Raw genomic sequence first — 24497 nt, 5'->3', positions numbered from 1 at the left:
TGTGTCAGAACACGTTTGTGGAGTCTGCTCTCTCCTTCCACTGTAAGTGGGATTCGGGGATCAAACCCAGGTCTTCAGGCTTACTTGACAAGTGCTCTTTACCCACTGAATCATCTCATTGGCCCTCCAAAAGGAGTACATTACATGGGTGCTAACAGAGAGGGCAAAACTGTTCCCACAAATCTCTCTTTCTTTTTTTTGTAAATACACATTTAGAACTGCAAGTTTTTGTTTTTGTTTTTTCAAGACAGGGTTTCTCTGTATAGCCCTGGCTGTCCTGGAACTCACTTTGTAGACCAGGGTGGCCTTGATGTCAGATCCACCTGCCTCTGCCTACCAAGTGCTGATATTAAAGGCATGCACCACCACCGCCTGTCTAACTGCAGGTATATTTTAACTGAGACAAAATAAAACTGAATCCATTTAACACTCAGGAGGCAGACACAGGTGGACCTCTGAGTTCAAGGCCAGCCTGGTCTACAGAGTGAGTTCTAGGTCAGCCAGGGCTACACAGAGAAACCCTGTCTCAAAAAACCAAACAAGAAAGAAAATGGCCCCATAGGTCATGGTGTCTCTTCACAGCAATAAAACCCTATCTAGATAGAAGTTGGTACCAGGAGTGGGGTATGGCTGCAGTAGACCAGACCATGCTTTTGTTTGGAGGAACACAGAACACTTTGGGACTTTGAACTAGGGAAACAGGTGGACAGTTTAAGTCAGGTGTGATGGCCATCCCAGCAGGAACGTGAAGACAGTGGTGCTGAGGGTGATGGGAACTGTGGGGGCCTGACTCAAGGGCTTTCAGAGGAGAAGATTGGAATGTGGCCTTGACACTGTTCTTGTGATAGCTTGGCAAAGAACGTGGCTTTCTGCCCTTGCACAAAAATCTGCCTGAGGATAAATTGAAGAGATATGGATTAAGAGCTTTGGCAGAAAGATTTCAAAACAGCTTGGCATCGACTGGATCATGTGGTTATTAGTGGCCAGTGCAGATCTATAATGAAAAGGAGCAAGCCGAGCAAGGAAAACTACAAAATGTTAAATCTGGTGTTCATGGAGATAAAGAGATTAAAGAAAAGCCTGATTCTATATAGAATAAAGGGAGTGGTGATCTCAGGGCAAGACGCCACCAAGCTAAGCTTCCAACTTGTGAAAAGGAATTAAAGAAAAGTTTAGAGCTGGGTGTAGTGGTAGAAGAAGCCTTGAATCCTAAGTACTCAGAAGGCAGAGGCAGGTGGATTTCAGAGTTCAAGACCAGCTTGGTCTAAAGAGCAAGTTCCAGGACGGCCAAACTTAGGTAGTAAGGGAAACCATTGAAAACAGAAAGCTGCTGAGTATGTATTTGAATGAGGAGGTCATGTTCCAGTCACAGCAAGCAGCAGAACTTAGCAGCTTTGGCCATGTGGTTCTGAGTTTAGAGCCAAGGATACATATAGATTCCACCTCTGTGACTAAGGAAAGCCGTTGAGGCCAGACATATATCAGGGGTGTTCTTGCTTGGATACCCAGAGGGGCCATTTTGTGAAGCTGTAAAGGTGAACCCTGCATTGCCTTGGAGACCCCAAGATGTTGGAGATGCCAGAATTGTGGGATACCTGTCGAGGAGAGCTGTTAACAACGAGTGGAACCAGGCCAAGAGAAAGAAGTGTGTTGGAATCAACAAAGCTGAAAGGAGTTGGAGATCTGAAGAGTGTTTTTGTTTTTAAAGATTTATTTATTATTATTATTATGTGTACGGTGTTCTGCCTGAATATATCCCTGCAGGCCATAAGAGGGCACCAGATCTCATTACAAGTTGGGAGCCACTATGTGGTTGCTGGGAATTGAACTCAGGACCTCTGGGAGAGCAGTCAGTGCTCTTAACCTCTGAGCCATCTCTCCAGACCCTGAAGAGTGTTTTGACATCAGACCTGGAGTGTAGAGTTGCCAATTTGCTCAGCTGGTTTTCAGTCTTGCTTTGGTCCAGTATTTCCTCACTATGCTCCTTTCCATCCTTTTGGAATAGTAATGTATAGCCTGTGTCAGTGTATGCTGGAAGTATGTGATCTGCTTTTTGATTTTATAGGGAATTACAGTTAAGAGATTGTCATGAGCTGGGTGGCAGTGACGCACGCCTTTAATCCCAGCACTTGGGAGGCAGAACTAGGTGGATCTCTGTGAGTTTGAGGCAAGCCTGGTCTACAGAGCGAGATCCAGGACAGGCACAAAAACTACACAGAGAAACCCTGTCTCAAAAAACCAAAAGAAAAAGAAAAAAGAAAAAGGAAAAAGATTGCCATGAGCATCAAAAGAGACTTTAAACTTTGGACTTTCAAACAGTGCTGACGCTGTGGCAGACTATGGGGCCTTTTGAAGTTGGACTACATGCATTTTGTATTGTGATACGGCTACAAGCCAATGGGGTTTGAATGAAAATGGTCCCCATGTAAAGCGTCTTTTTGTCCTGCCAGCCGGCTCCCAAATAATGACATAGAGACTTTTTATTAATTATGAAAGCTCAGCCGATAGCTTAGGCTTGTTCATAACTAGCTCTTATAACTTAACTCATATTTTTATTAATCTACGTTCTACTATGTGGCGTGACCTCTCTTCCATCTTGCACTTCCTGTTTCCTCTCCATGTCTCCTGACATCTCCTGCGCCCCTAGATTCTTCCTCCTCCCCAAGAAATCCTACCCATACCTCCTGCCTAGCTATTGGCTGTTCAGCTTTTTATTATACCAATCACAGCACTATATCATCACACAGTGTACAAATATCCCACAACATCCCGGAAACCCACAGGGAGTGGCACCACTGGGGGTGTGGCCTTGTTGGAGCAGATGTGGTTTTGTTGCAGGAAGTGTGTCACTGGGCATGGGCTTGGACTCTCAGATGTTCAAGTCAGGCCCAGTGTCTCATCTCTTTCTGTACCTGAAAATCTAGATGTAGAACTCTCAGCTCCTTCTCCAGCACTGTATCTGCCTGCATGATGCCAAGCTTCCTGCCATGACAACAATGGACTAAACCTCCAAACTGTAACCCAGCCCCAATGAAATGTTTTCTTTTATAGGAGTTGCTGTGGTCATGATGTCTCTTCACAGCAACAGAAACCCTAAGACACCTAGCGTACATGAAGCTGTGGGTTTGATCCCCAGTACCACAAGAAACTAAACATGGTGGTTCATACTTATAATCCCAACACTTGGGTGGTGCAATCAAGAGAATCAGAAGTCCAAGGTTACCCTCATAAACATAATCAAATTTGAGGCCAGCCTGTGATACATGGGACCTTGTATCAAAACAACTATTGCTAAATGTTCTCTTCACCGAATAATAATGAAGACACAAGGGCTGGGCACGATGGCTCACATCTCCAATCCTTTCACCTGAGAGGCCAAGAAAAGAGGTCTTGAGTTTGAGGCCAAACTAGCCTATGTAAAGAACCTGCATAAACACATACAATGAACTCCAAAGAAAAGCAGATGCCCAGTTATGCTCAGAAACAGTATTTTACACATGCGATCTGTCCTGTGAGGACAGCATCCTCAGACTTCTGAGAAGATAAGACACAAGTTAACATCAACCTATCTAGTGGGCTTGCTGAACTTTGGGCATTAACCAAGTTATAAAACTTGTTTTGGCACAGAAGAAAAATGTCTTCCAAACTCCACTCAGGTTATGCTTGAAGGGCTATGAGCAAATTCCCTGGGGAGCTCCTAAAGGGCCACTGAGTTCTATATAGCCAGGGTTTCTCACCTAATCAGAAAGGTCGATACATTTGGTATCCCTAAATCAAAGAGAGCTATCATCCAGTGGCTTCACTGCAGACTCATCCTTAACGTCCTATTAAGTTGTCAGGCTGACATGCTCGCACTGGGCATGCGCGGAGAATAGTCTCCCTCTTGGTGTATTGGAAGGATACCTTGCCTATTCTGTCACAGTGTTTTTGAGCTGGTCATGGTCTACAACTGCCACGGTTCTTGCTTTTAAAATATAAAAGGAAGGGTCAGGGAGATGGCATACACACACACACACACACACAAACACAAACACAAAGAAGCAAATGTAATAAAGTACTTAAAATATAAAAAGGAGTTAGCCGGGTGGTGGTGGCGCATGCCTTTAATCCCAGCACTCGGGAGGCAGAGCCAGGCGTATCTCTGTGAGTTCGAGGCCAGCCTGGACTACCAAGTGAGTCCCAGGAAAGGCGCAAAACTACACAGAGAAACCCTGTCTCGAAAAAAAAAAAAAAAAAAAAACAACAAACAAACAAAAAAAAAAGGAGTTAGTTATCACTGGCACTATAGTTTGTTAGTTTGTTTTGAGCTTGTGATAACTGCGATATTTTAAAGAGTGTCAATCCAGAAAGAAAATGCTTAATTATGTTTTCTTCTCTTTCTTCCTTCCTTCCTTTTTTACCTTTCTGTGACAGGGTTTCTCTGTAGCCCTGGCTTCCTTGAATGCCCTCTGTAGAGCAGGCTGGCCTCAAATGCAGAGATCTGTCTGTCTGTCTCACAAGTGCTGGGATTAAGGACATGTGACACCATCCCCCGGCCTGTTTTTATTTGCAGTGTGAGAGACTGAACCCAGAGCCTCACACATGCTCGGGAAGTTCTCACCACTGAGTTCTATCCCAGCCCTTTACATTTCACTGGGTTGAGATCTGGAGGCCTTAGACCCCGGACTTGCTTCCCCACCACGTATCTGTTATAAGCAAATGGATCACCACACAGCTGTCTTTTTGTGTGTTTTCACAGTGTCTCTCTAGAGCTCTGGCTGTCCCGGAACTCGCTATGTAGACCACACTGACCTCAAACTCACAGAGATCCGCCTGGCTAAATTTTAACTTTTTAGTAATAGATTTTTGTATATTTTATGACAGTAAATGACAAAATTGACTACTAGCTACATGCATTTGTGTGTGTGTGTGTGTGTGTGTGAGTGTGTGTGTTCATGAAATAGCTTTTCTTAGTTTTCTTTCAAATAAAAAGTATGCACATAAGTGGACTGTCCAGTTCAAATCTCCTGCAGTTCATTCGTCAGCTCTTGTTAGTTACAAACACCCGGAGGATCACTGGTAATTCACTCACTCCATACATGCTTATACACGGCTTCCTTCATGCCAGGTATTCTGTTTATGGAGCACATGATGGGAAGGGGTGGCATGCAATGCTTTCTTATTGGCTGAGATGGCATGGTTCAGCATTACTAACTCAAGGGAGAGGGAGACAGACACCTATGACACTTTGCAGTCAGGTGACCAAGTGAAGAAACAAGATGGTCTCATGAACAGACATCGTGCAGGGAAGGAATAGGTCTGCAAGGAAGCACTGTAAGAGCCACAAATCAGAGCGGGGCCTGGTGGTACAATCTGCAGGCCCAGCACTCAGAGGCCGGGGGCGGGGACGGGGGCCAGCCTGGACTATCTAAGACCCTCTCTCAAAGAAAAAAAAAAGGGTGGGGTGGGGTTGGAAAGGGGATGCAGCTCAGCTGGCAGAGTGCCTGCCTAGCATGCATGCAGCCCTGGCTTTTATCCCCAGGACTACATAAACCAGCCGTGAGGATACACACATCTAAAATCCCGGCATTGGAGGTAGGAGGATCGGGAGTTCAAGGTCATTTCTGGCCATACAGCAGCTGAGGCCAGTCTGTGCTGCATGAGAGTGTGCCTTAAAAAAAATCCAGTATCTTAAACCTTTGACTTAAAAAAGTATGTATTATTGTATGTGTCTGTGTGTACATGCACATATGTGTGCATGCTGTGTATGGGAATGAGTGCCACAGTGAGTGTGGAGGACAGATGGAAACTGTGTGGAGCTGGCTCTCTTCCAACACTGCGCAGGTTCTGGGGCTGAATTCAGGTAAAGAGGCTGCGTCCGGGAGACTCTAATTGTTGGGCGTGCTCATAAATTCTAGTATTAAAACCTTTAACTATGTGTGATGCCCTAAAACTAAAGAGCTTCCTAGAGTTGAAGAGATTTTTTTTTTTTGTGTGTGTGTGTGTTTTGTTTTTCAAGACAGGGTTTCTCTGTATAGCCCTTGCTGTCCTGGAACTCGATTTATAGACCAAGCTGGCCTCGAACTCAGAGATCCATCTGCCTCCACCTCCTGAGTGCTGGGATTAAATACATGTGCCACCACCCAGCTTGAGTTGAAGAGAATTTAATATGTTTTTCTTCATTTTTTTTTTTGAGACAGGGTTTCTCTGTGTAGTTTTGGAGCCTGTCCTGGAACTTGCTCTGTAGACCAGGCTGGCCTCGAACTCACAGAGATTGCCTGGCTCTGCCTCCCGAGTTTATTAAAGCTGTGCACCACCACCGCCCAGCTATTTTCTTCTTTTTTAAAAAGAGGGTCTCATGTATCCCAGGGCGCCTGAATTTGCTCTGTAGCTGAGGCTGGTCTTTAATTCCCAATCCTTCTGCCTCCGCCTCCTGACTGCCAGGGTTGCAGGCTTGCACTGCCAGGGTTGCAGGCTTGCACTGCCAGGGTTGCAGGCTTGCACTGCCAGGGTTGCAGGCTTGCACTGCCAGGGTTGCAGGCTTGCACTGCCAGGCCTGGGTCACACCTGGGGCTTCATCCATGAACTCTCCCCCAGCCCTAACTTAGCATTTTGTTTGTTTTTGTTTTTGTTTTTTCCAAGACAGGGTTTCTCTGTGTAGCTTTGCATCTTTCCTGGAACTCACTTGGTAGCCCAGGCTGGCCTCGAACTCACAGAGCTCCGCCTGGCTCTGCCTCCCGAGTGCTGGGACTAAAGGCGTGTGCCACCACCACCCGGCTAATTTAGCATTTCTTGATGATTCAGGTCACTGCTACTTCAGAGCACAGTCATGATGACTTCCTGTCCTCTAGGGTGTGGGAGCTGCCTCAACTCTGGAGGACGTACATTGTCCTGAATTCTGAGTTCTTCTAGCTCCCTCTTACAGTTTCTCTGTGCTTTCCCTTGCTATTCTGGGCTCAATAGTCACTTCTTGAGCTTTCGACGGGCCTGCCAAGAATAGTTCCTCTCCCTATTTCTAACTTCCCACGGGCTTTAGAAAGCATAATTTTATGAGACCAAGAAAAGATCCATGACAAGAACCATGGTCTCGCGTGTGCTCTTGCAGACGCAGCATACAGGCCTGGTAGCTTTGGTTCTGGCTGCTTAAGGGACCTGTTTGCGACCTCCTGGTTTGGGAAGTTCGGAAGAGTCCCACACAGGTCAAGTACTGCTGCAGACTGGCAAGAAAATAAAAAGAACAGAGTAAGCGGGGTTACCAAGAACACCGAGGCCACAAGAGAGAAGGGGAAAGCCGGCGGGAAGCTGCCAAGGGAAGGAGGGATGGAGTGTGCGGGGGAGTTGCTGTGACAACCCAGACCCATGGCGGGTGTATAAACACCAAACCGTGCTCTCGGCTGCCTCCCAACTCAGCAGGCTTTGGAGCCTGGCGGCTGGGTCATCCCTTCAGGGAGGTGCTGTTTTTAGGAAGACTGGTGTCCTACAAGCTGTTTCTGAGTCTTAATTCCTTCTTGGTGGGGACTAGTGCTTGACACAGTGGCAACCGTCACCTAGGATCGTCACAAACGGCAAAGCGCCACAACACCTGTTTGTCCATCGGAGTCTAACTGGGAAGGCTGTGTTCCTAAGAAATGAGCTGTAAGCGATTCCATGAGCGACCACCTTGCTAAAATGCTAAAGATGGGCCCTGAGAATGAAATTCTCAGGGTGACAGGTCACTGTCTTTCATTTAATCTCATCAAACAGATTTTAATAACGTAGGTTATTCTGAGAACCTCTGGCAGCGCTGTCTTCCTCCTTTTTGATTGCTAAGCATGAGGAACGAATGTGTGCCCTAGGTCAAAGAATCTGTGAGGACCAGAAGTCTCGCTCGAACAAGAGCACAGTCCAGGACATGCTGTGTACTGGATGGTAGGCTGCTGGGACAGGCTTAGTGTGGCTCTTTCCAGGGCTGCGGCTAGGCATGTGGACTGAGGTACAGCACAGTGAGGCTGAGTTCCCTAGGCACTGTGGTCTATGTGCTTCTGACTGAGCTGTGTTTGGGACCAGGAATGTCACACTGTCAATGTTAGTATTTCCTGTGTATCAGTTGTAGTTACTCATTAATCTAAAGTTGTGAGGCTTCATTTGAAGAAAACAGAAGGGAACTCTTTTCATTAAAATCTGATACATTTTGTCTTTCATCCCTGTACTAGCCATTTATGAACTCTGCAGGCATATGATATGGCCCTGTTTGGTCAGTCAGCAGATCACATGACCCAGGTCAAGGAAAAGAAGCTGTTTGTTAAGCGAGAGGAAGAAGGTGGAATTCCAAGTGCTATGTGCTGCTGGGCCAGCTGTTGATATCAGTTCTACAGAATACCCCCCCCCCCCCCCACACACACACATACACACACACACCCCAGAGAGGGGCAACGGAACCTCGGGCCTCACAAATGCTAGCAAGTGCTGAATTACCCCACACCCCACTGAAGACTACTCCCGGCTCCCAAAACATCCAAACATCTATTTTTTGCTCTGTTGCCTTTGTGGAAACTCCTCTAGGCTCACACAACTTAATAACGATCTTCATGCCAAACCTAGCCAGTCCTAACTTTTCCTATTTTGGTCCCATATCCCCTGGCTCCTCCCTGGATATTTTTAGTGTGATATTTCATACTATCTCAAATGTTGTCGTCGTATAACTAAAGCTCATTTTCTACCTAAAACAGGCTTCTCTGACCTTCCTGGTTAATTAATAGTCACACACCCACATTCAAACTCTTGGACTGGTCTCTAACTCTTGACTCTTTGGCTTCTCTATCTGCTCATCAAATCCTATTGACTGTTTTCCAAAGTGTCTCTCCATTATTATATATATATTATTATAACCACCTTTTTTTAAAAAGATGATTTATTTTTATGTTATACAGTGAGTGTTTTGCCTGCATGTACACACACACACACACACACACACACACACACACACACACACACACACACACACACACACACTGTACGTACTTGGTGCTTGTGGAGGCCAGAGGAGGAATGTCAGATCCCTTGGAACTGGAGACACTTGCGAGCTTCCGTGTAGAAATCTTTTTTTTTGGGGGGGGGGCAGGGGGTGTTTCGAGACAGGGTTTCTGTGTGCTGCCCTGGCTGTCCTGGAACTCACTCTGTAGACCAGACTGGCCTTGAACTCAGAGGCATGCACCACCACCACCCGGCTGTTTTTAGGGGTAGTTGGGTAGTGGTGCTGGGAACTGAACCTGGGTCCTCTGCAAAAGCAACAAGTGCTCTTAACTGCTGATTCATCTCTCCAGCCCTGGGTTGTTTTGGTGTGTGTGTGTGTGTGTGTGTGTGTGTGTGTGTGTGTGTGTGTGTGTGTCCAAAATCTCTGATTTAAGAGCTGTTTTCTTTTCTTTATGACTTATTTATTTAATGTGCATTGGTGTTTTGCCTACATGTATCCCCTGGAACTGGAATTATAGACAGTTGTGAGCTGCCATGTGGGTGCTAGGAATTGAACCTGGGTCCTCTGGAAGAGCAGCCAGTGCTAGTAACCGCTGAGCCATCTCTCCAGCCGCTTAAGGGCTGTTTTCTAAACTACATTTCTAGCTAAAGTCCTGTGTCCCCGGACACCCCCCCCATCTCTTCTCCCCCACTTTCTGCCTTTGTTAAAACAGATCCATCTGGTTTTACCCACACATGTTCTTGGTCCTTTGTGGCTGTACACCAGCCCTTGCCCTCCTGTGTGTGGAATAGCTCCTCTGAGAACCCCTACAAAGCAAAACGCTGGCCATTCTTCAAAACTCAGTTAAGTGTCTCCTTCAGACTGTAGTGGACTCAGGTCTTGATGTATTATGGACTTAGGACTTAGGACTCAATTGTCTGGCACACAGGACTAAGACTTTCATTTGCCAAGTCCCTACTGCATGTCATACCTTACATCTTGTATTCTATGCCTCTGGATATCTGACAATGTGCTCTCCTTCGTACTTTCTGTAGATAAACTTCTTTAAAGATTTATTTCCTGTATATGAGTGCTTTGCTTGAATGTGTGTATGTGCACCATGTGTTTACCTGGTGCCCAGAGTTCAGAAAAGGGTATAGGATCCCTAAACTGCAGTTAGGGATGGAGAGCAACGGGGACACTGTACTGCTGAGCCAACTCTCCAGACACTGTACTTTATATTTTGTGTGTTGGCCAACAGTTAGTGGCCCTCAGTAGCTGCTTCATCTGTTGTACCGGCTTCCTTTTACACACTGGGGGTACTATAGTACCAGATGTGCACTAACTACATCATCTGGCCTTTATACAGGTTCCAGGGATGAAACTCAGCAAGTGCCTTTACCTTCAGTCACTTCCCAGCTCCTTTCTGTCAGTTATAATATGCCTTTCCCCTTCCTTGGTACTGGAGTTTGACCCTGGGGCCTCACAGATGCTAGGCAAGCATTCTTATCATTATTGTGTTGAGTGTGCATGTGGGCACTTGTGCTCATGCAGAGGTCAAAGGTCAATTTGTGGTATCCGTTCTCTCCTTCTACCTTTACATAGGTTTTGAGGATTGAACTCAGGTTGTCAGCCTCGTGTGCCAAGTCCTTTTACCCTGAACCATCTAGCACCGAATAGCCCTGGCTTTTTTTTTTTTTTTTAGACACATTCCACCCTGCTGCCCAGGCTGCCTTGGACTTAGGATCCCGTCACCTCTGTCTCGGAGTCTCTGGGATCGCAGGTGTGCGTCATGCCCCCCCCCCCCCCCCCCCCCCCCCCCCCCCCCCCCCCCGCCAACGGCATGCTACTAAGTTAAGGCACTGCATTGGCAGAAGAGCTGACACTAGTGTGGGACAGACTGAGCCGAACCCTTGTTCTGCTGCTTGCCTGTCACCTCAGGCTGTGTGGAGTCAGGCTTTGTGAGGTGCAGTCTCCTCAGTGGAATGAGCACCCACTGATCTCAGCTCGTTACACAGTCCCATCCGATCCCGATGCTGTCTGCTCCATCAGATTCTGTCTTCTCTAGCTTGGACCTCTCTCTCGGTTGTCACATCTGAGACCTCTTGTCATCTGTGTTGGGGCCTGCCCAGGGGGCAGCAGGGACCCACCAGGTGCCAGCTGAGCTGCTGCAGAGTAAAGGTGCCCTCTTGGGGCCTTCCTCACGTGTTTGACCTTATTTTTATTTTTAGACAAGGTCTCATGATGTAGTCTTGGCTATACAGCCTTGGCTGGCCTCAAACTCAGAGATCCGCCTGCCTCTGCCTCCCAAGTGCTGGGATTGAAGGCGTGCGCCACCGTGCCTGGCTCCTTCCACATGTCAGACTGGAACCCACTCTTCTGTTTACTCAGAACAAAGCCCCTGCCATCATTTTTAGCTCCCTTCCCTTCTGTTCACAATGGCACATTCTGGAGGTCCTGCAAAGTGAACCCAGACTCTGCCCGCTCCTTTCACCGCTATGGCTTCCCTTAGTCAAGTCACCACTATGGTCGCAGTCGCCTCCTGACTGGCCTCTCTGCGTTCTTCACTCCTGATGCTACTGCAGCACCCAGAAGATCAATTCTGAGTCAGACCGTACAGTCTTACGCCTGAAACCGCCTGAAGGCCAATCTCAGAGCAGAGGCCCGTGTCCACCCAGAACATGCAGTAGCCCTTCACCCTCTCTGCCCCACTTTCTCTGACTCATCTCTTCCCTGGTCGTCACCCGTCTGCCCTGGACATAAACTCCCTCTTCCTGGAATGTCCCAACAGGGCCAGCCTTAGAGTCTTCACATTAAGAGCTCCCTGCACGGAATGATCTTCCCATAAGGCTCCTCAGCACTTCAAATCCTTGGTAAAATGGCACTTCAACAGTGAGGTCTTCCCTGACTGCCTTAACTAACATCTTGGACACTCTCCACCCTCACAGACAGCCCAGTGACGCACGCGGTTCTTCCCTGCGGTCTTATTTCCCCTCCGCACTCACTGCATTGAACACACCATATAGCTTATTTATCAGTCTCTGAAGGCAGAGATCGTTGCCTACAGCACACTGGTCTCCATCTATTGTGGATAATCATTAAGCAGCCATCACATGGCTAGCATTGCATTAAGAGGAATATGGCAGATTGGTGGAAACACTTTGCTTTTTTTTTTTTTGTCAAGAGACATGGATGGTTATCAAAGAGAATATACATGTAATGAAACACCAAAATTACCCAATCACCAATAAATAAATTCTGAAACAAAAATATCTGAAACTAGTTACAGGATACATGAGGGTTTCTCTGTGTAGCCCTGGCTGTCCTTGATCTCACAAGAGATCCTCCTGGCTCTGCCTCCTGAGTGCTGGGATTAAAGGCGTGCCCCCCCCCCCCCCGCCCCCCAACACTTTTTACTCTTACGGAGCTTGCAGCTTGCTCTTTAGAGATAAAAAGGATGTCAGATATGATGCTCTGCGGCAAGTGCTGATGGTAGGGAAGAGTCAATACTGTAGGTTTAGAGAAGAGACCAATCATGGCCAGAGGAGGGGTGAATAAGGCACTTCCTCCCGGGAGGAAGAGGCAAAGACAAGGTGCGAGGGCAGTGCATTGAATATGCGTTCACACACTCAGTGACGGAAAAACGAATCTCAAAAAGACCTTGTTAGGTGCGAAAGCAACTGCAGCACAGGGCTGGAACAGGACCGCGGGGCGGAGCCACCCACCACCTCCCACTTCTGCATCCCCGCTGCTTTCTGCAAAGAACGCTGGCGGGGTGCGGGTGGGGGGACTGGCACACGCCTTTAATCCCAGCACTTGGGAGGCAGAGCCAGGCAGATCTCTGTGAGTTCGAGGCCAGCCTGGGCTACAGAGCGAGACCCAGGACAGGCACCAAAACTACACAGAGAAACCCTGTCTCAAACAACCTAAATAAATAAGCAAATACATAAATAAATAAAAGGTCAGCAACTACAGCATAGGGGGTGGCTGGCTTGCCATCGAACTGAGATGTGGCTCAACCCAGCCCAGGGCAACACCAACAAGGAGGTGGCGAGGTTCTGCGCTGAGGCCACGAGTGGAGCTGGGCCTCACTGGGCCTGGAAACTGGTGTGAAGCTGTCCCTGGTGCTGCTCTGGGCGCTCAGCTAGTTCCATTTACCTTCTGACTCCTGGCTCCCTGACCAGCTCAGCCTCCCAGCCTCCTTTAGCAGAGGGGCCTCTGAGAGCCAGTTTCAATAAACCAATAAACTGTCCACATTTAAAAAAAAAAATCTGGGGTGGTGATGTGCTGTGTGCTTGTGTGGTGCTCAGAGAAAAGATCTCTGCTTTTACCTTTACTTGGCTTCCAGGCTTGAGCCCCAGGTGCCTTTATCTGCTGAGCCATCTTGCCAGCCTTTTATAAATTTAACCTTTATTCTTACTGTGTGAGGTCCCTGCTCTCTGAGTCAAGAGTAAAGCCAATTCAAACATCAAACTAAACTGCTGTAACTGTTTGGCAGACCGCATGGCAAACCAATCACCTTGACGAAATGTCAACATAGGTCTGTTTCTTATTTTTTGAGACAGAGTCTTGCTGTTTAGTTCAGGCTGGCCTCGAACTCTCTAGAGCTCAAACTTGTAATCCTCCTGCTCCAGCCTCCCAGTGCCAGGACTGCAGGTATGCCTCGTCTTGACTTTGTTTTTCAGGTCTATGGACAGAGCAATGTAACTCTTTGTTCTCCTTTCTGGGTCCTAGTTTAAGAAGGCTAGCCGAGGCAGAGGGCTCCCAGGAGCTTGTTACTTGGAGATACACATCACACACACACACACACACACACACACACACACACACACACACACACACGGTGCTGTTCCTGTTTGTTGTACTTGTGTGGTACCCTGCGATATTTTTTCAGGCCAGGCAATCACAACACCCTTTTCCTTCTGGTGGTGCTTGGGACTGAACCCCGGCCTGGTATGTGCTCCCCAGGTCTTCTTAACAGCCCCAGCCTCCTCACTTTTTGTTTAAACAGGGTCTCACTGTGTAGCCCTGGCTGTCCGGGAACTTACTTTGTAGACCAGGCTGGCATCGAACTCATAGAGATCTGTTTGCCTCTCTGCCTCCCGAGTGCTGAGATTCAAGCCGTGTGCACCTGACACGCAGCCCTTGTTCTTTTAAAGGAGTGATCAGGAGAGAAACGGGAAAGGACAGACTCTACAGTGCAGACATAAGCACACCAGTTTCAGAGGAAGGCACAGACGGATGCTAAAAGCATGGAACTGACTGCCGTGAGTCCTGCAGGTCTCAGGACCACCGAGGAGGCATTTGTACCTGGACTTGAAGCTACTTATCGCAAGGTCCCATGTCACGTGACTCAGTCCTTAGCAAGATGGTGGTACCACTCAAAGTGACACGGAGATTAGCTGGCTACTGAGTGCAGTATTGTTGGTGATTGATAAAACCAGGAAGAAAGATAAACCCAAAAATAAGATAAGACCATAAAAAAGGCAGACCAAAGGCTAAATGCTTGTAAATGCCTACATTTCAGGGAGTGAAAGCCATAGAACCTGAGGGGGAGGAAAAAACTCAGAAAAACAAGGGGGCAAACCAGGCTCCTGCATATGTGAGAAGGAAGACCATTTCAGATGGGAAAAGGAGTTTATTCATCCCAGCACTCGGGAGGCAGAGACAGGTGGATCGCTGTGAGTTCAAGGCCAACCTGGGCTACAGACTGACCACAGGCTTCAAAGCTACAGAGAAATCCTGTCTCAAAAAATTAAAACAAAAACAAACCATACACACACACACTCCCACATACAGAGTTTATCTACATCAAATGTTACAGGTGCCACCCAGACGGCTCAGTGGGTAATCTGATGATGGCCTGAATGGAATCCCTGGGACCCACATGGTGGAAGGAGAGAACCAACTCCTACAAGCTGTCCTCTGTGCTGCACACGTGTGCCATGCACTTGAGTATATCCACGCACACAACAACAATAAAAAAAGATGTAACGAAATTATAGAAACTGTGGGAGAATGTGTATGTAAGTGTAGCTGCCCATAGAGGCTTCAGCTAGAAATTTATGAAGTTCTATTGATTCTTTTGTTTTGAGGCAGGGTCTCACAAAGCCTCGGCTCGTTTCAAACTCACTATGTATCTGTGTGGGGTCTTTAGGTCTGATCCTCCTGCCTCTAACTCCTGAAAACGATTACAAATGTGAGCCCCAAGCTGGGCATGCTGGAGCACGCCTTTAATCCCAGCACTAGGTGGATCTCTCTGAGTTCGAGGCCAGCCTGATCTACATAGTGAGTTCAAGGACAGCCAGGGTTATGTGGAGAGACCCTGTCTCAAAAAGAAAAGTGAGGCACCAAGCCTGGCTCTTTAGTTGACTTTTGGTTATTGTGGACCACGGACTTTTAGGAGGGGGTGTAGCTCAGCTCTGGATATGCTCAGAACAGTTTCTTTCTGATCACCAGATTAAGCCTGCCTGGTAGTCTGGGCAGGGTGCCACCGTCCCTCACACGCCGGCAACCTTGTGTATCTTCCTCTGAGTCACAGATTCCTCGAACTGAAGAAACCCTAGAAATCATCTACTCCAACCCTTCATTAGACAGATAAGAAACTGAGCCCCAAAGGGGATAACTGGTGTGCTGAATAGAGCAGGGCTCAAATTAGAATCCACCGCACCCAACTTCATTCTGAAACTCTTGCTACATGCCTTGGGACCTGGCAGTGACCTCGGAGCTGGGTCATTAATAACTAACCGTTCCCTTTTCAAACTACAGCTATAGTCTCCGGTCTTCAGATAACAATCTGTATTCCAGCACTTGGTCACAGGCACATGCACACCCATTTTTATGCTTGCTTAACTCCCTGTTTTAAAACATTAAAAAAAAATTTATTTTAGGGTGGGCGCAGCCCTGGTGGCACGTGCCTGCAGCCCCAGCTGGTTGGGAAGCTAAATGGTTTAGGCCAGGATTCAAGGCCAGCTCGGGCAACATACACAGTGACACACAATCTCAAACCAAGTCACTTTGCTGTAGTGCAACATGTAAGTGCTTTCCTGTGCTTTGCTGGTCTAATTACCGGTACTCAGTTCCCTCTCTACTCTATAATCCCCGGGGCTCAGTATCTCCAACATCTTGATAACAGCGACAAGGGACCGAGGAAACCAGACAAGTGGTCAAGCATCCTGGGGATGAAGAGGAGCAGGGGATAATACAATTTTGCAGGTCTGGAGAATGAAACCTGGGTCTCATGCACGCTAGGCCAATAGCTAGCTCTTCCTACAGCTCTGGGCTGAGGATTTAGTGATGATTTTGATTTATTCCTTTTAGAGGCAGGATCTTCCTATATACCCTATGCTGGCTTGGAACTTAAAAGGTAGCCAAGGCTATTCCTAAACTTTTAACTCCTGATCCTCCTGCCTCTTTAGTGCTGGGATTGTTGGGGCTCCTGGTGTGCCCCACCACACCTGGGGTTGAAGGGTGATATTTTGAAGATGAACTAATGGATGATGAAAAAGAAAAAGCATTTTTTGTGAATATTAAGAAATATTTTCTAGAGCCAAAGATGGACAGTATACATCTGTAAATCCCAGCACTTGGGAGGCTAAGGCAAGAGGATCAGGAATTTTAGACCAGCCTTGACAACACAGGAGAAGGTCAGCCTGGGCTATGTGAGACCCAGTTTCAAACAAGAACAACAATAACAAACTACTTTTCTTTTTGGTTCCTCAACCAACCAAAACAATCTAACCCTAACTTCCCCAAACCTCACCAGGAGTATTTCTTTACTTTCTCCATTCCAGCCAGGTGCTCTTAGGAAGCCAGCCTTTCCACTCCAATGCTCATGGCTGACCTATGAAACATGGAGGCTTAACCAGCATCAACAAAAGCTGAATGAGAAAACTATGCTGACACAAGAATTAGGTTTTCCATCACCAGCTTATGAGTTTGTAGAAGTCATCCAAGGTGGCTGCCCTCAGGAGTACTTCCAGGCTGACCAGATGGGAAAAGCAATGTCCAGAACAGCATCCTCGGCCTAACATACAGACGTGGTTTTTCCTACAACAGTAATAGACACAAGGGCCGACACAATGTCACTTGCCCACCTCAGTGAAGAGTGACAGCAGACATGCAGACTGACTTTAAGACACCCAGAGACCCTATCCGCCTCCCCAGGATGGTAAATAACCCTCCTGTCGCTACTAATCAGGGCATTTAATCGCATCTTAATTCTCTGCAAATTGCTACACCATGTGGTAGCAGTTTCTAGCCAGATTATCTGGGCTCTAGAATCGGAGTGGTCCAGTCAAGATTCAGATCTACAGTCCCAGGAAGTCACTCACATTCTTTGTACCTTACCATATTCTGAACTACGGAAAGTACCAGCCATCTTGCAGATAAAAAAAAAAAAAAAAAAGACTTGAGCTAGAAAGATGGCTCAGTGGATAAAGGCCCTTAGGCAAGACTCAAGTTTGACCTGGTGACCTAAGTTTGATCCCCAGAACACACATAAAGGGGGCAGAACAGACTCCACAGTTTTCCTCTGACGTCCACATGAATGCCATGAACACCCCTACACTAATAACAAAGGGAAAAAAAATTGCGAAAGCATCATACACATATCGAAGCCCTTTATCTCAGCTTTTATATAGAAACTAAACTTTCTATAGTTTCAGTTACAACACAAAATTTTGCTGAATGGAAATACTGAATGGAAAATTTCAAGAAAAAACAAGTCCTAAAATTATACAGCATTCTGAGGAGTGTGACTAGACCTTACACTGACATCAGCCCTCCAGCCTTTATCTAGGGTGTCCATGCTGTATATGCTACCCACCTGTTAGTCACTCAACACTTGGCCATCACACAGGCAGACTCCTGTGAGGGTCCGTATATGGGAGTGACCTTCATTTTACTTAATCATGACCCCGAATGTGAGAGCTGTGACACTGGCAGCTCAGACACCCAGAGACGGGAGCCGGGAGCTCAGACACGCCGGAGACAGGAGCCGGGAGCTCAGACATGCCGGAGCCGGAGCCGGGAGCTCAGACACCCAGAGACGGGAGCCGGGAGCTCAGACACGCTGGAGACAGGAGCCGGGAGCTCGGACACCCAGAGACAGGAGCCGGCAGCTCAGACACGCTGGAGACAGGAGCCGGGAGCTCAGACACGCCAGAGACGGGAGCCGGGAGCTCGGACACGCCAGAGACGGGAGCCGGGAGCTCGGACACGCCAGAGACGGGAGCCGGGAGCTCGGACACGCCAGAGACGGGAGCCGGGAGCTCGGACACGCCAGAGACGGGAGCCGGGAGCTCGGACACGCCAGAGACGGGAGCCGGGAGCTCGGACACGCCAGAGACGGGAGCCGGGAGCTCGGACACCCAGAGACGGGAGCCGGGAGCTCGGACACCCAGAGACGGGAGCCGGCAGCTCGGACACGCCAGAGACGGGAGCCGGGAGTTCGGACACCCAGAGACGGGAGCCGGGAGCTCAGACACCCAGAGGAGCCGGGAGCTCAGACACGCCAGAGACGGGAGCCGGGAGCTCGGACACGCCAGAGACGGGAGCCGGGAGCTCGGACACGCCAGAGACGGGAGCCGGGAGTTCGGACACGCCAGAGACGGGAGCCGGGAGCTCAGACACCCAGAGACAGGAGCCGGGAGCTCAGACACGCCGGAGACAGGAGCCGGCAGCTCAGACACAGTCTTAAAGTGATCCCTAGGGAAAAGGCTGAAGTCTTTTTGTTTCGTTGTTTATTTATCCAGGCTGAGTTTCATGCTGTAGCTCTGACTGGTCCAGAATTCACTAGGTAGCCAAGGCTGACTCAAACTCATGGCAGCCATCCTCCTGCCTCAGTCTCCCCAAGTGCTGGGACTACAGCTGTGAGCTACCATGGGTGGCAGAACAGTCACAGTGCAGTAAGATGTGTGTGTGTGTGTGCGTGTATGCATCCATCCTTTCTATGTGTCTACATGTATGACATAATTTTTACCATAGTATGTGGCAGTTTGAACGTAAGTGGCCCCCATAATCTCATAGGGAGTGGCACTGCCAGGAAGTGTGTGAGCACGGCCTTGTTGGAGGAAGTGTGTCACTGTGGGGCGGGCTTTGAGGTTTCCTATGCTCAGGATACCCACCAGTGTCTCAGTCAACTTCCTGTTGCCTGCAAGCTGTAGGACTCTCAGCTACCTCTCCAGCACCACGTCTGCCTGCACACTTCCATGCTCCCCACCATGATAATGGGCTGAACGCTGAAACAGTCAGCTAGCCACCCCAATTAAATGCTTTCCTTTATAGGAGTTGCCATGGTCATGGTGTTTCTTCACAGCAATAAAAACCCTGACTAAGACATAGTACAATCTTATAATTGCTCCTTTATTATTAATTATTACTGATCCTTCCTGTACCTAATTTAGCAATTAAGCTTCATCATGGGTGTGTATGTACAGAAACTGTACATACAAAGTTTGGTGGGATTCACTCAGAGTCTTAGACCGAAACCCTATGGTTTAGTGGGAGAATATTATAGAATTTAAATAATGTTCAAATATTTCATATAAGCATATTTATACCCAACTTCTGAAAAACTGGGTAGTCTCTGGAACGTTTTTCAGCTCCCGGGGGCTCACCTGCTAGTCTTTTTTTTTTTTTTTTTTTAATTTGATTTTTTTTTGTCTGTTTTTTGAGACAGGGTTTCTCTTTGTAGCTGTGGCTGTCCTGGAGCTTGCTCTGTAGACCAGGCTGGCCTTAAACTTACAGAAATTTGCCTGCTTGGCCTCTTTTTTAAAGCCATTTTTTTTAAATGTTAATTATTTCTCTCTCTCTCTCTCTCTCTCTCTCTCTCTCTCTCTCTCTCTCTCTCTCTGTATTTGTCTTGTCTGTCTGTCTGTGTGGGAGGAGGTCACAGGGATGTCAGATCCCTTGGAGCTGGAGTTTCAGGCAGTTATGAGCTGGGAGCTGGGAATCGAACTTGGGTCCTCTGCAAGAACAGTCAGTGCTCTTAACCACTGAGCCGTTTCTCCAGCCTCTGTCTCTTGGGTGCTGGGATTAAAGGTATAAGCCATTGTGCCAGGTGCCACTTTCTCTCAAGAAACAAAACAAAGAAAAAAGCCCAAGACTTATGTACAATCTCCGAGTACCAAAAAAACCTGTATTTAAAAAAAAAAAAAAAAAAAGTGACCATCACATAAAAAATCTGTAGTGTTAGGAGGGGAAGAGTCCTGGCTGCCTGTGCCAGCCTCAGGCCCTATGGGAGGCCAGGAAAAGAAAACTCTTGCCAGGGCTGTGACTCCCAGGGAAGCCAGCTGGGATGTGGGTGGCACCTCCCAAGAAAATCTGAAGGGAGAGGCACAGGATGAGTCGTCTGGACTTTGGATAAACAGTTACTTCTGGCTCATGGGGCTCAGAATGAGCGAGTTTCATAGTGTAGGGAACCTATCTCTTCTTTGGTCATTAACATGTTTATGTGCAGAACTCACGCACATCCAGACATCTGAGGCAAGAATGCACCCAGAGGCCAGGCGGTGGTGGCGCACGCCTTTAATCCCTGCACTCGGGAGGTGGAGCAGGCAGATCTCTGTGAGTTCGAGGCCAGCCTGGGCTACAGAGCGAGATTCAGGACAGCTAGGGCTACACAGAGAACTCTCGAAAACACAAACAAAAAAACTGAGAAGGAAGAAAGGAAGGAAGGAAGGAAGGAAGGAAGGAAGGAAGGAAGGAAGGAAGGAAGGAAAGGAGGGAAGGAAGGAGAGAGAGAAGAGAGAGAGAGAGAGAGAGAGAGAGAGAGAGAGAGAGAGAGAGAGAAAGAAAGAAAGAAAGAAAGAAAGAAAGAAAGAAAGAAAGAAAGAAAGAAAGAAAGAAAGGGGTAATGGAGGAAGGAGGAGGAGGAGGTAGTGGCAGCCAGAATGAGAGCAGGCAGGGATAAGACTTCGGGATGTCAAGGTCTAGGGAACCTGAATTTCCTAGACTAATGCAGCAAGGACCGAGAAAGGCCAGGCCGGGAAAGACCTGTGGAACTCATGAAGTCTACTTCTACCTGCTCATTGCTCTCATCTCTTATTGTTCCCACCTTTTCTTTCTCTTGGAATTGCTGGGTCCCATTATTATTATTATTATTATTATTATTATTATTATTATTATTATTATTATTATTTTCCAGAGCTGGGGACCAAACCCAGGGCCTTGCACTTGCTAGGCAAGCACTCTACCACTGAGCTAAATCCCCACTGTGTCCCATTTTTAAAAGATTTACGTTTATTATTTTGAATTGTGTGTGGGAATGTTCACACGAGTTCAAGTGTCCAGGAAGTCAGATCCTCCTGGAGCTGGGGGTGGAGTCACAGGCAGCTGTGAGCTCCGGAAAAGCACGAAGCACTCTCAGCAGCTGAGCCCTCTCTGGCCCTTGTGCCCTGGTTTTTTTTGGAGACAGGGTTTCTCTGTGTAGCCCTGGCTGTCCTGGAACTCACAGAGATCTGCCTGCCTCCCGAGTGCTGGGATTAAAGGCGTGCGCCACCACTGCACAGCTTTTGTGCCCATTTCTGCTTGTCAGGTTGTACAGGTTATTGCTCTCTCCGAGAAGTCCAACCAAGGCCTTGCTCCTTTATTGATGGCCCTGGTTTCCATCTGCTCTGCTCTGGGCTAGGACTGACTGCTCGAAGCCTGCTCGGTCTGGGATTTATTAATCATCTGGTTTCTTTCCAACCTTCCCTAATACTACTTCCTTGCCATTACTGGAGCCAACTTTTGTCAACATAAACAAGATAGGTGAGACGTCTTTGCTCAACGGGTTTCTCAGCTAGTAAAATAAGCGCTGTGCTGCCTAGTTATGCTGCTCCAGGAGAAAAAGCGTGAAGCGTCCAATTACCGGATTCTTACTCTCCTCTGAATGACTTCAATAGAAAACAGGAAGAACTTGTGATGGTGGGCACGCCTTTAATCCCAGCACTCGGGAAACAGAGGCAGGTGGATCTCTGTGAGTTCGAGGCCAGCCTGGTTTACAGAGCGAGTTCCAGAACAGCCGGGGATACACAGAGAAACCCTACTTCAAAAAACCAAAACTAAATAAACAAACAAAAAGTAAATAAAAAAGAGGAGCTGGGTGGGTGTGGTAGTACAGGCCTGTAATCATAGCACTAGGGAGGCTGAGGCAGGAGGATTTTAAGGTAAGTCCAGGAGCTTGAGTTCTATAAAATATCTTCCAGGCAGTGTGTGTGTGTGTGTGTGTGTGTGTGTGTGTGTGTGTGTGTGTGTGTGTTACAGTTCAGTTAGCATGTGTGTGTGCTATAGTTCAGTTAGCAGAGTGTTTACCTACCATGCATAAAGTTCATAAAGCCCTGAGTTCAATCCCCGGCACTGCCTAAGACAGCATGACAGTTCATGCCTGTGAATCTAGCACTCAAGTAATGGAGACAGTAAGAGCAGTCAAGGCCAACCTGGTCTACAAAGTGAGCTCCAGAGCAGCCTGGTCTACACAGTGAGCTCCAGGGCAGCCTGGTCTGCACAGTGAGCTCCAGGGCAGCCTGGTCTGCACAGTGAGCTCCAGGGCAGCCTGGTCTACACAGTGAGCTCCAGAGCAGCCTGGTCTACACAGTGAGCTCCAGAGCAGCCCAGGGGTACACAGAGAAACCCTGTCTCCAAAACCAAAAACCCAAACTAAACAAAACAAACAACTTGCAACTGGCCTAATTAAAAATCGTCTACTTCACACCAGCAGTGCCTCCAATTTAACATTCTCATCAAATACCTTTGTTTAATGAAACAGAGCTGGAGAGCTTAGTTAGTCAAGACTTTAAACACAGGCTTAAACACAAGGGTCGGGACAACAGCAACTGGAACCAAGTCAGACTTACACACGTGTGGTTCGGGCTCCTCGGGGGAGACTCTACCACCTGCCAGCTTTAAAACAAGATCCTAAAAGACACGTGGCACAAAATGCTCTTCCTTCATCACCCATGACACTGATGGAGTACACAGACGTTAGATGTTTTATCTAACTTTTTATTCTATTAAGCACAAATACTGTTTCATTCTTACTACACGAGCACATTCTATTATTATTAACTGTTTTTCATTTTCTCACATGGCATATAGTAAGTTAAAGACAACAGAATAGCTCTTTCATCCCCTTTTACTACTACTGTTATTTTTTTTTTTTAATTTTATTTCCTATGTATGGGCGTTTTGCCTGCAAGTATGTCTATGTACCATGTGCATGCCTGGTGCTTGTGGAGGCCAGAAGAATGTATTAGATCCCCTGGGACTGGAGTTACAGACAGGTAAATGAGTCACCATGCCAATTCTGGAATTGAACGCAGGCCCTTTAGAAGAGCGGCCAGTGCTCGTAACCTCTGAGCTATCTCTCCAGCCTCTCATTCCTTCTCTTTAAAAAGATATTTATTCTTGCTGGGCAGTGGTGGTGCACACCGTTAATCCCAGCACTTGAGAGGCAGAGGCAGGCGGATCTCAGTGAGTTCGAGGCCAGCCTGGTCTACAGCGCTAGATCCAGGACAGCCAGGGCTGTTATACAGAGAAACCCCGTCTCGAAAAACAAACAAAGTTATTTAATCTTTTACAATTGCACTGGAGCAACATGCGCAATCATGCACAACACACACACACACACACACACACACACACACACACACACACACACACACACACGATATATTTTGACTATATCCTCACACCCAGTATCCTATCTACTTCTTTTTCTTTCTTGTGGTTGAATGGTATTCATCATATGAGTAAAAAAACTATTTATTAATTCATTGGTTGGTAGACCGATGTTTCCACTTCTTAGCTATTATAACTTATTTTGGTTTATGTGAAGAGATGCCTTCCACACTCTTGGGTCTACCCCTAGACACACTGAACTGGTTCTCAACCTGTAGCACAGGTAAGAATTACTTCGGGTACTTGTTTTTGCAGACTGTATGTTAGTAGTTTAACTTTCTGCGGACTATAGCATTTTACATTCCCACCAGCAGTGTAAACTGGTCCAGCTTCTCCAAGTCCTTGTAATCACATGCTTAGTTCTACATTGCTGAAGCTGGTCTCCATGGTTGTTTGCTTGTTTTGTCTTAGACAGTCTTGCTGTAGGGGCCAGGCTGCCTTCAGTCTCTTGATCCTTCTGCCTTGGGTTCCCCAGTTTGGGATTATAGAGGTGTAATATCTCATGCAGCAGTTAGAGCTGATTTGAATCTTTGCCCATTCTTAAAAAAACCTTTCTGAGGCAGTTTCATGTCCCCCCGGGTTGACCTTGAACCTGGTATCTAGCTGAGGATGGCCATGAACCTGATCCTCCTGCCTCTACCTCCCCATGCTGGGATGACGTCAAATGCTGGGATTTATAGGCACGAGCCACCACACCTGCCCCTCCCACCCCCTTTTTTTTTGCTCAGGGTTTCACCATGTACCCAAAGGCTGAGCTAGAACTTGAGGTAATTCCCCTGGCTCAATTTCCTGAGTTCTGGGCTTTCAGATATATGCCACCAGCTTGGCAACTACCTTCTCTTGCCTTTTAGGACCCACGCTCTCACTCAGATTGGGGTAATCCTGCTACTGCAGCCTCTTGAATGCTGGCATTTCAGGTGTGAGC

General features: G+C 47.5%; 1 protein-coding gene across 1 annotated transcript in view; it reads right to left on the bottom strand.

The window, feature by feature from the left end:
* The window catches only part of Lpcat3 (lysophosphatidylcholine acyltransferase 3), a 44890-nt gene that overhangs the window by 7028 nt on the left and 13365 nt on the right, over positions 1–24497 (bottom strand). The gene's annotated exons all lie outside the window — the stretch shown is intronic.

Source organism: Peromyscus maniculatus, chromosome 3, assembly GCF_049852395.1.
Source record: "Peromyscus maniculatus bairdii isolate BWxNUB_F1_BW_parent chromosome 3, HU_Pman_BW_mat_3.1, whole genome shotgun sequence".
NCBI classification, from domain to species: domain Eukaryota; kingdom Metazoa; phylum Chordata; class Mammalia; order Rodentia; family Cricetidae; genus Peromyscus; species Peromyscus maniculatus.
Note: the sequence above shows the minus strand (reverse complement) of the source record. Positions and strands in the feature narration are given on the sequence as shown.